We start from the raw sequence: 13,019 nt of genomic DNA, 5'->3' as shown, positions 1-13,019 counted from the left end.
TTCGATTTTTTTTTCGAATATTCGCTATATTGCTTTAACTTTTTTTTTTTTATATTCGTAATATTCTAAAACAAGAATATATAGCAATATAGCGAATATTCGAAAAAAAAAGAATATAGAGCAATTTAGCTAATATAGTGCTATAATATTCCTTGTCTAATAGTTGTAATTTTTTTTCTCATTTGAAGTTCAGATTGGAAAAAAATGACAACTATCAAAAAAAAAAAGATTATAGCACTATATTAGCTAAATTGCTCTATATTCATTTTTTTCGAATATTCCCTATATTGCTATATATTCTTGTTTTAGAATATTATGAATATTCGAAAAAACTAAGTCATAGCAATATAGCGAATATTCGAAAAAAAAACTAATATAGAGAAATTTAGCTAATATACTGCTATAATCTTTTTTTTATAGTTGTAATTTTTTTCAAATCTGAACTTCAGATGAGAAAAAAAATTACAACTATTAGACAAAGAAGATTCTAGCACTATATTAGCAAAATTGCTCTATATTAGTTTTTTTTTTCGAATATTCGCTATATTGCTATATATTCTTGTTTTAGAATATTAAGTTATAGCAATATAGGGAATATTCGGGGGGGGAACGAATATAGAGCAATTTAGCTAATATAGTGCTATAATCTGCTTTGTCTAATAGTTGTTTAGTTGAAACATTTGCAATACAAATTCGTATTGCGAAAATTCGCATATTACCCAATCATTACCTTGCCGATTTTTCGAGTTAAAAAATCGTAGAATATAACGAATATTCGAATTTGCGAATATTCTACAAAATTTTCAAGAAATATTGCGAATTCGAATATGATCCCTGCCGCTCATCACTAGTCATTACGAATATATAGCACTATATTCTAAATATTCGCAAACTCTGGAAGTGCCAATATTAGTGATAAAAAATCTTAATATGAATATTTGCGCTCAACACTAATCAGGACCACATATTTTGACAATATTTGAATTCAAATTTGACATCCCTCATGTCCACCACCATGCAACCGACCTTATTGTTTAATAAGGACTCAAAAAATCACAAGCGCCTCAAGACCTTATCTCTGCCCTATATACATATTTATTAGACACCAAGCTACCCGATGCTTTTACTGAATTTAGGTAAGCTTAAAAAGTCCTCATACTGTATGGTTTATAGACCGAGAGAAATGTGGCAAGATGCTATGTTTCATCTACAGGTTTCTACAGCTGTCAACAAAAATGGTTCAACTTTACATGCTATATTTTTAAATGCTACCTACGTTACAAAGAATTGGCAAAATCTCCACCTCTGACTGCCCTGTAGGCCAACTTTAATTGCATGATGTGGTCCTACCCTCGCATCTTTGTATTCTAAATAAAAGTCTCAGAGTTCCTTTAGACCCTCTTACACTTTGTTGTCCAACTAACTGTCCAAATAACTTCTATGATTTGCCTGCTAGGTCTTTTTTCAGGTAATATATGCACGCCATGTACACATTTTCTTCTGAGAAGCTCTGTTTTATATCATAAAATCCATATTTTATTGACAGATAGCCCCTTGACCTCACCATAACATTCTGGCAACAACAAGTCGACAACATTTTTCCCTATGAAAACATTGTCCATAAAATTCTAAATCGCCCAGCCAAATATTCCATAATATGAAACACTTGGTGTTCCTTATCTCTACCTCTCTTTTCCACCCAATTGGCAGCATTTCCAGAGTTATTAGGTCGTCGTCATCATCTTGATATGCCACTTGATTCTCATGCTTTATGTGTTTTTATGGAAGGTGTGTTTAAACCCATGTATTCTTTTTACATATGTACTTAATTAAAGGCCCCTTTACACTGCCCAAAGATATACACCCAGGTTGGTCACATGGGGTCGCCAGTGAGTGAGATTACTACACTGTTGGCATAGACGGGCAGCTTATCCAGTGATCTGTATCCAACCTCCCGTGAATATAGACAGAGTGACTGGGTGTATATCTTTGGGCACGCAAGTATTATCTATGTGATCATCAGTGCAATATGTAACATGCCATGCACCACATTTAGGCCTCATGCACACAACAGTATTTTTTTTCGGTCCACAAAAAGGGGTTCTGTTGTTCCGTGATCCGTTGATTGTTTCCGCGTGTCTTCCTTTATTTTTGGAGGATTTCCAGACATGAAGGAAAGTAAAAAAAAAAAATCTAAGTCAAGTTTGCCATGCAAATTATAGGAAAAAAACTGACGCGGATGACAATCTTGTGTACCTCCGTGTTTTTTCACGGACCCATTGACTTGAATGGGTACGCAAACCGTTCTCCGTGAAAAAACTAGGACAGGTCATATTGTTTTCATGGACGCGGATGACAAACGGTACATTAGCCGAGTTTTCCACGAACACATTGAAAGTCAATGGGTCCGCAGAAAATCACAGAATACGGAACAATGGACACGGAATGAAACATTGGTCGTGTGCATGAGGCCTTATGTAACACTATGCACATCATGTGTTGACAAAAATATCTAAGGGTAGCTTTGGGTTCACTAGCCAAACTAAACCTATGGCTTATACTTCTACTTTAATGACTGTCTGCGGCTGAATAAATTATTGACTATCGGTATATTGTTACCATTGAGATAACAAATGTCTGCTATTCTATCTTTATTTGTTTGATGCCGATTGGGACACTTGTTTAGTGTCCCCTGATGAGCCCAATTTATCACACTGGATGAAACGCGTTGGGGTTAAGGGACCTAAAGGATATATGCTGTCATCTTTAATTATTATAGGTGCCCTTTAAACCTTTCATGACCAAGGGACATTGATGCCCCAGTGTCCAGGTCAAAATTTACAAATCTGACATGCGTCACTTTATGTGGTAATAGCTTTGGAACACTTTTACTTATCCACGCCATTCTGAGATTGTTTTCTCGTGATATATTGTACTTCATGATAGTCATATATTTGAGTCAATATATTTCACCTTTATTTATGAAAAAATCCCAAATTTACGCAAAATTAGGAAAAATTCACAATTTTCCAAATTTCAATTTCTCTGCTTCTAAAACAGAAAGTCATACCTAATAAAATATTTATTACTTAACATTCCCCATATGTCTACTTTATGTTGGCATCATTTTGGAAATGTCATTTTATTTTTTTAGGACGTTAGAAGGCTTAGAAGTTTAGAAGCAATTCTTAAAATTTTTACGAAAATTTCCAAAACGCACTTTTTAAGGACCAGTTCAGATCTGAAGTCACTTTGTGGGGCTTACATAGTGGAAACCCCCATAAATGACCCCATTGTACAAACTACACCCCTCAAGTTACTCAAAACTGATTTTACAAACTTTGTTAACCCTTTACCCCGTTCCACAAGAATTAAGTATTACACTTTATGGGGCAAAGTGACCCAAAAATTTGCTGTTTTGGAACAGTTTTTATTTATTTATTTTTACAGTGTTCATCTGAGGAGTTAGGTCATGTGATAGTTTTATAGAGAAGATCGTTACAGACGTGGCAATACCTAATATGTATACTTTTTCTTATTTATTTAAGTTTTACACAATAATAGCATTTCTGAAACCAAAAAAATGATGTTTTAGTGTCTCTACAGTCTGAGAGCCATAGCTTTTTTATTTTTTGAGCGATTGTCTTAAATTGGGTATTATTTTTTGCGGGACGAGGTGATGGTTTGATTGGTACTATTTTGGGGGTCATAAGCCTTTTTGATCGATGTAAGGTGACAAAAATAGCTTTTTTGGCACAGTTTTTTTAATTTTATTTTTTTGGTGTTTATCGGACGGGGTCTATCATGTGATATATTTATAGAGACGGTCGTTACGGATGCGCTGACACCTAATATGTGTATTTTATTTTATTTTTTTATAGGAAAAGGCCATTTCTTTTTTCAATTTACATTTTTATTTATTTATTTTAACTTTTATTATTTTTTACTTTTTTTTATCAGTTCCCTCTTGGATCTTGAAGATCCAGTGGGGCTGATAGTTGTACTATACTTTGCAATACTCTTGCATTCCAAAGTATAATACTTCCAGATGTCCTGTAGGTGGCAGCACTGGACACCTTTCCATGGCAACCATCGGGTGCTGCAATCACAGCGCTGCAGCCCCAATGGTTGAGAGAGGGAGCTCCCTCCCTCTGTTAACCCTATGGATGCTGCAACCGCATCTATGAGGTTACAAGAGAGTGTCAAAATAGAGCTGACACTCTCTGCTGATGGCGGCGGCTCAGTAATGGAGCCGCCGCCATCGCACACAGCAGGGGGATCGGGGGGCAGCGCTGGAAAGGGGGGGGGGGATCAGGGGGGTACGGCCAATATTGAGGGAGGTTGGGGCGGCTACAAAATGACTGCATGGGGCGGGGAGGGGGCGGACCGCATCAGGGCAGCTAGGAGTTGAGCTGCAGGCGGCACGGCCACAGATGCACAGATCGGGGGCAGAGATCGGGGGGTGTATTACGAGGACACATTACCTGATTTCATGCTCTGATCTGCAGAGCGCAGATCAGAGCATGAAACCGGCATTTTAACACTGCCGTGATCCGATTGGTTAGTCTGCACAGACTAACCAATCGGATCGATTGCCGGCAAGGGGCCACTCTGATTGGTCCCTTGCCGGCATTACTGCACTGTATGCTGTCCGTGACAGCATACAGGGCCGGGGCAGAAGCTTTAATCCAAGTGCTTTGCAGCGCTTGGATTAAAGAGCTGCCAGAACGTTTATATACGCGGTAGCTGCACATACCCCGTGTATATACAGATTGCGGTCGGGAAGGGGTTAAATAATACTTAATTTGGTTGAGAGTGTACTTGGCGTCTACTGGATTATTGCTTTGTTCATAGTATTCTATATTGCAGATTTGTGAACTCCATCATTGATTTGATTTAAGTATCTTTGATGTATTCGGTATTTATTATTTTATGTATCTAGATTAGGCTACAATATATACCTATGGGCCACCTTATCATGGTTTGCCTGTATCACCTGTTTTCAGGGCCATACTATTATAGGAGGTTCCTGAATTTGGGATCGCCCCTATCGGGGCGGCCATTCCATTCTTTAGGCAGGGACATATGGTATAGGGTGAGTATTAGGGAAAGATCCCTAATCGACTATTATCACCCTGCCAATGGGACTGCCCCTTTCTACATCATGGAGGATTGATGACCACTCAGTCCCTATCATATTCATTATCATTTGTTTTGTTCAATATATGTTTTTTTGTGGGGTTGTTTTAAATTAGCATAATAAAAGTTATTACATGCTAAGTGAGATATTTCAAGCCTTTCTTTGTTATAATTTGGATGATTATGGCTTACAGCTTATGAAAACCCCAAAGTCACAAGCTCAGGGGGTATGGATTAATTAGCTGACTAGAGTCTGACACTTTGAGCCTAGAATATTGAACCTTTTCACAATATTCTAATTTTAGGTTGCATTAATGCAACTCCTTTTAAGTTGCATTACTGAAATCAATGAACTTTTGCACAATATTCAATTTTTTTCAGTTTCACCTGTACATACAGCGATCACTTTCACAGTATGGGGAGGAGCGATTACAAATGCCATTGTCCCCATGCAGAATTATTGTTTGCTGGCATCAGAGTGTGTTCAGACAGCACGATCTGCTGCTGGCAAACGATGAGTTAGGTGACCTTACAAACATATTACCCAATGAACGAGCAATTTGCACACTTGTTTAATCAATCCTGGTTTTTAATGTTCATTGTTTTAATTACTTGTTCAAAAAAGTTCTTGATAATGAGCTCACACATTTAAGATCTCAAAGATTAAATTAGCTGTGAAATAGTACAATGTTAATATTCTCCACGACACACACAGAAAAGTAGATAAAATCCACACGTCTAAACATTTCTCATATACTGACTGCTTGTGGTTGATCAGCTGTTGATACTCCCACGTGTGGTTGGCACAATCTCATACTTATTTGACCACAAAACTCCAGAACTTCAGAATTTGGGCTGAATATGAAAGTGAAGATACAACAGTCAGTTCTACATTTATTTAACTATACAAGTGTGGATAGAAGGCTAGCTAATAATTCCTATTTTTATGTCATCAAAGTAAATTACCTCGCAGTAGACCACAAAGCGGAGAGTAGTACGAGTGCAATTATAGTTACGGGAAACTAACATGATTCTTGCTAAGAACTTGCTATAAATGTGTAACCCATGTTCTTAACTTCTACTTTTGTGATCTATTAATAAGATAGATAGATAGATAGATAGATAGATAGATAGATAGATATCGCCCAGGGAAATAGAACCATCTTGCTAGTGCCACTTTTTGGAAATGTCTCCCTATGAATCAAAGTCCAAGTTCTTAACAAGCCTTGGAACATGCAAATGAAAAATAGCTATGCCAAATATCCATCTGCAGACAGCTGTTTCGTGGTGCTTGCTGGACTATGACTCATAGTGAGCAACTTAAAAAAAAAAAAAGAAACTGTCAAGATGGTTCTTTTTCCCAGACCCATACTTTAATTTGACTAGACCCAAGAATTAAGACCTCAGATTCCTATATTATTTCAAACCCCAGACCAAGACTCTAAATCCATTCAGATCTCACATCAGTCCCCTACACTTATTCAGACTCCTAACCTAAATCAATCCCAAACTCATACCCCTAAAATTAATTCAGACAACCCCTGAAACCCCTAAAATTAATTAGACCCCAGACATGTCCTAAAATTTAGGACAGGAAAAGATGTATGTGGACAAAAAAAAAAAGACTGTACTTTGTACAATTATTGATGTGACTTATTTGTTGTCTAGCAAAAGGACCCGGCTTCGCACGGGTACATTTAATCTATTTCATTTAATGTTTGTGTGTGTCGCTAAAAGATATCGACAGTATCCACTATAACAGTGACATCTACAGTACCCCTCCCCCTTAACAATGAACACCACAGCCCCTCACCCCCTAACACTGACCCCCCCACAGTGACCCGCCTCCTTAAAATAGGACCTCCACAGCAGCCCATCCCCTTAACTTTGATCTTCACAGCAGCCGTCCCTTTAACAGTGAGTATCACAGCACTCCAGTCCCTTGACATTGACCTCCTCAGGGGCCCGCTTCCTTCACAGTGTACCACACAGCCAGTACTTGCTAGATATTGCTGCAGCTCCTTTAATGTTTCTGTAGGCCTCTTGGTAGCCTCCCAGACCAGTTTTCTTCTCGTCTTTTCATCAATTTTGGAGGGACGTCCAGTTCTTGGTAATGTCACTGTTACGCTATATTTTCTCCACTTGATGATGACTGTCTTCACTGTGTTTCATGGTATATCTAATGCCTTGGAAATTCTTTTGTACCCTTCTCCTGACTGATACTGTCACAACCAGACAGCTGAGAAGCTCTGACAGAGGCCTTTCAGAACCTCCTCCTTGAGTTTCTGTGTTGTGGTATTCAGTTCCTCCTCTCGTTAGCCTCTCTCAGCTGTCATGTGTTGGACTAATTGCTTCCCTTTAAATTCCTCCCCAGAATGCTTTTCTGGGCGGCTTATACTTCTTCCTGGAGTGTGTGTGCATGCTGACTTTGTTCTCCTGTCTGCTACAAAGCTAAGTGTTGTACCTTTATCTGTTATTTTCTGTTTGCTGGATCCCAGGTGACCCTGACTCCCTCCGCATCTTGTGTAGGGAGCCGGTGGTTGTATCCCCTCACTATTGTAGGGTGCTCAGGGCTTTATAGTCAAGGTTCGTGGATATGCAAACCTCCACCATTAGGATCTTTGCATAGGCTGAGCAGCCAGGAAAAGTGCCAGGTCTTCTGCAGGGGTCTCCCTTGGTTCCTTAGCTTTGGATCCAGCGAGTCATTTATACATGTTGCTTTGCCTTGTTTCCTGTACACCGTCCGTGACATTATAAGCCGCCATAACCGTCTCAAGCATGGATCCGGTTTCACTTTTGGCTGAACGCTTCCAGGGTCTTTCATTGGAGGTAGCTGATCTCCGTAAGACTTTTTCTCAGCTTCAAGTGACCGGTTCAGCTTGCGTTCATGGAGTTTGTTCTGAGCCTAAGATCTCGCTCCCGGATACGTTCTCCGGGGGTAGTGAGAATTTTGTGCGTTTTAGAGAGGCTTGCAAACTCCATTTTCGCCTTCTTCCCCACTCCTCTGGTGATGAGGAACGGAGGGTGGGGATCATTATATCGCTGCTCAGAGGTAACGCTCAGTCCTGGGCCTTTTCGCTGCCGGAGGGGGCACGGCCTCTCCGTTCAGTGGATGAATTTTTTTTAGCCCTGGGTCAGATATATGATGATCCGGATCGTATTGCTCTGGCTGAGTCTAAACTACGTCTATTATGCCAGGGTAAACAATCCGCAGAAATATACTGCTCAGAATTTCGGAGATGGGCAGTTGATACTGGTTGGAATGATGCTGCGCTCCGAAGTCAATTTTGCCATGGTCTTTCAGAGGAATTGAAAGATGCATTTGCCTTTCATGAGAGGCCTATTTCTTTGGACTCTGCTATGTCTCAGGCCGTTCGTATTGACAGGCGTCTTAGAGAGAGAGGAGAGATGTCCCCTTCCTGTCATACTCAGTCCCAGGACAGTGCAGCGGTCCCATTCTGTGCGCAGGGGTCTCAGTCGCCGTCAGCCCCTTCTGAGCAGGAGCCCATGCAGCTGGGGTTGATTGCTTCTGACAATAGAAGATTCAGCTCGCATGGGAGGGTTTGTTTTTGTTGTGGAGGTATAAATCATTTGGCAAATATTTGTCCCTCTAGGAGATTCAGGCAGTTTTCTGGGAGTAATAAAGAAACAAACAAGAAAAATTCTTTTAAAAATGTTCCGTCTGTTACTATTGGCAGGGTTGAGGCGGAAATTGAAGGTTTTCCATTTGCTTGTAGTTCCCGTTTTGTCCTGCCGGCTAGGGTGGCGCTAGAGAGCAAGAACATTTTTTGTGAGATTTTTGTGGATAGTGGAGCAGCGGTCAATCTCATTGATAATCAATTTGCGATAACTCATGGTTTCCAGGTGCGCACTTTGGGAAAGGATATTCCTGTTTTTGCTATCGATTCCGCTCCACTTTCTCAAAAATCATTAAAGGGCATAGTTCACAATATCCGTTTAATTGTGAGTGATGCTCATGTTGAGGATGTGTCATGTTTCGTCCTTAGCGGTTTACCTACCCCTCTGGTGTTGGGGCTGCCCTGGCTCACTAAGCATAACCCCACCATTGATTGGCAAGCGAGGCAAATAAATGGTTGGAGTGACTTTCGCAGAGAGAATTGCCTCATGACATCTGTTTCTGAGGTTGCTACTAAGACTGTACCATCTTTTCTCTCTGAATTTTCGGATGTCTTCTCTGAGAGTGGAGTTCAGGATTTGCCCCCGCACAGGGAGTACGATTGCCCTATTAATCTCATCCCAGACGCCAAGCTGCCTAAATCTCGTTTATACAATCTTTCCCAACCTGAGAGGATCGCTTTGCGTGCTTATATCTCTGAGAGTCTGAGAAAGGGACACATACGACCCTCGAAGTCACCTGTTGCCGCTGTTTTTTTCTTTGTTAAGAAAAAAGATGGTTCTTTAAGACCTTGTCTGGATTTCAGGGAGCTGAACAATATCACAATTCGTGACCCTTATCCGCTTCCTCTGATCCCGGACCTGTTTAACCAGGTTGTTGGGGCTAAAGTATTTTCCAAATTAGATCTAATAGGGGCATACAACCTGGTCAGGGTCAGAGAAGGGGACGAATGGAAGACGGCCTTCAATACCCCTGAGGGCCATTTTGAAAATTTGGTTATGCCTTTTGGTTTGATGAATGCCCCAGCCGTTTTTCAGCATTTCGTGAACAGCATTTTTTATCATTTGATGGGAAAATTTGTATTGGTGTATTTGGATGACATTTTGATTTTTTCTCCCGATTTCAAAACTCATAAGGAACATTTACGTCAGGTCTTGCTCATCCTGCGGGAGAATAAATTATATGCGAAACTGGAAAAATGTGTGTTTGCGGTTCCAGAAATTCAATTTCTGGGGTTTCTCTCCGCTTCTGATTTTCGCATGGACCCCGAGAAGGTCCGCGCTGTGCTTGAGTGGGAGCTTCCTGAGAATCAGAAGGCGCTGATGCGTTTTTTGGGCTTTGCCAATTATTACAGGAAGTTCATTTTGAATTATTCTTCTATTGTTAAACCACTCACTGATATGACCAGAAAGGGGGTAGATTTTTCTTCTTGGTCAGTAGAGGCGCGTAAGGCTTTTTCTGATATCAAGGAGAGTTTTGCTTCCGCTCCCATCTTGGTGCAACCTGATGTTTCTTTACCCTTCATAGTTGAGGTTGATGCTTCTGAGGTGGGTGTGGGGGCGGTCTTGTCTCAGGGTTCCTCTTCTGCCAATTGGCGACCGTGTGCCTTTTTCTCAAGAAAACTCTCCTCCGCAGAGAGAAATTACGATGTGGGAGATAGGGAATTGTTGGCCATCAAGTTGGCTTTTGAGGAATGGCGCCATTGGCTAGAGGGAGCCAGACACCCTATTACCGTATTTACTGACCATAAAAATCTGGCCTACTTGGAGTCAGCCAAGCGTCTGAACCCGAGACAGGCCAGATGGTCTTTGTTCTTTTCTAGGTTTAATTTTGTTGTCACGTTCCGCCCTGGAGTTAAGAATGTGAAGGCAGATGCCCTGTCACGTTGTTTTCCGGGAGGCGGGAATTTTGAAGACCCGGGTCCCATTTTGGCTTAAGGTGTGGTGGTCTCTGCTCTTTTTCCTGAATTGGAGGCAGAGGTGCAGGCAGCCCAGTCAGAGGCTCCTGATCTTTGTCCTCCTGGGAGGTTGTTTGTGCCTCTCGCTTTAAGACACAAGATTTTTAAAGAACACCACGATACAGTCCTTGCTGGGCACCCGGGGGTAAGAGCCACACTGGATCTCATCACTCGGAGATTCTGGTGGCCTGCGCTTCGTAAGTCGGTTGAGGGTTTTGTGGCAGCCTGCGAGACTTGCGCTCGTGCCAAAGTCCCTCATTCACGGCCATCAGGTCCTCTCCTTCCCTTACCCATTCCTTCCCGTCCTTGGACACATCTGTCCATGGACTTCATAACGGACCTGCCTCGTTCCTCGGGGAAGACCGTGATTCTGGTGGTGGTGGACCGTTTTAGCAAAATGGTGCATTTCATCCCTTTTCCTGGTTTGCCCAATGCTAAGACGCTGGCGCAGGCATTTATTGATCACATTGTCAAATTGCACGGTATTCCTTCAGACATAGTCTCTGATAGGGGCACGCAGTTTGTTTCCAGATTCTGGAAGGCTTTCTGTTCTCGCTTGGGGGTTCGGTTGTCATTCTCTTCTGCTTTCCACCCGCAGTCGAATAGCCAGACAGAGCGCGTCAATCAGAATCTGGAGACATATCTGCGCTGTTTTGTGGCGGAGAATCAAGAGGATTGGTGTTCTTTTTTGTCCCTTGCTGAGTTTGCTTTAAATAACCGTTGTCAGGAGTCCTCTGATAAGTCACCATTTTTTGGTGCATATGGGTTTCATCCGCAGTTTGGGACTTTCTCAGGAGAGGGGTCTTCTGGTTTACCTGATGAGGACAGATTCTCCTCCTCTTTGTCATCTATTTGGCAAAAGATTCAGGATAATCTAAAGAGCATGAGTGAGAGATATAAGCGTGTGGCAGATAAGAGACGTGTGCTTGGTCCGGACCTGAATGTTGGTGATCTGGTGTGGTTGTCTACCAAGAATATCAAATTGAAGGTTCCCTCCTGGAAGTTGGGTCCTAGGTTTATTGGGCCTTACAAAATCCTGTCTGTCATCAATCCTGTTGCATACCGTCTTGATCTTCCTCAGACTTGGAAGATCCATAATGTTTTTCATAAGTCCTTATTGAAACCTTATGTTCAACCCATTGTACCTTCGCCTTTGCCTCCTCCTCCGATTATGGTTGATGGGAATCTTGAATTTCAGGTCTCTAGGATTGTGGATTCTCGTCTTGTCCGCGGTTCTCTTCAGTACCTTGTTCATTGGGAGGGGTATGGTCCTGAGGAGAGGATGTGGGTCCCAGTGACGGACATTAAGGCCTCTCGTCTCATCAGGGCTTTCCATTGGTCCCATCCTGAGAAGGTGGGTTCTGAGTCTCCGGAGTCCACTCGTAGAGGGAGGGGTACTGTCACAACCAGACAGCTGAGAAGCTCTGACAGAGGCCTTTCAGAACCTCCTCCTTGAGTTTCTGTGTTGTGGTATTCAGTTCCTCCTCTCGTTAGCCTCTCTCAGCTGTCATGTGTTGGACTAATTGCTTCCCTTTAAATTCCTCCCCAGAATGCTTTTCTGGGCGGCTTATACTTCTTCCTGGAGTGTGTGTGCATGCTGACTTTGTTCTCCTGTCTGCTACAAAGCTAAGTGTTGTACCTTTATCTGTTATTTTCTGTTTGCTGGATCCCAGGTGACCCTGACTCCCTCCGTATCTTGTGTAGGGAGCCGGTGGTCGTGTCCCCTCACTATTGTAGGGTGCTCAGGGCTTTATAGTCAAGGTTCGTGGATATGCAAACCTCCACCATTAGGATCTTTGCATAGGCTGAGCAGCCAGGGAAAGTGCCAGGTCTTCTGCAGGGGTCTCCCTTGGTTCCTTAGCTTTGGATCCAGCGAGTCATTTATACATGTTGCTTTGCCTTGTTTCCTGTACACCGTCCGTGACAGATACCTTTTAACAATGAGATCCCTCTGATGCTTTGGAAGCTCTCTGTGGACCATGGCTTTTGCTGTGGGATGCGACTAAGAAAATTTCAGGAAAGACCAACTAGAGCAGCTGAACTTTATTTAGGGTTAATCAGAGGCACTTTAAATGATAGCAGGTGTATGCTGACTCCTATTTAACATGATTTTGAATGTGATTGCTTAATTCTGAACACAGCTACATCCCCAGTTATTATATGAAACCACATTATTTTAGTTTTTTTTGTTTCCTTCCCTCCACTTAAAAGATTTGTCAGTTTATAGGTCACATTAAAGGTGGAAAAAGTTCTGAAATTATTTATCTTTGTCTCTTTTTTTTTACA

Source organism: Bufo gargarizans, chromosome 3, assembly GCF_014858855.1.
Source record: "Bufo gargarizans isolate SCDJY-AF-19 chromosome 3, ASM1485885v1, whole genome shotgun sequence".
Taxonomy (NCBI): domain Eukaryota; kingdom Metazoa; phylum Chordata; class Amphibia; order Anura; family Bufonidae; genus Bufo; species Bufo gargarizans.
The sequence above is the reverse complement of the archived record's forward strand: the minus strand, read 5'-3'. Positions refer to the sequence as shown.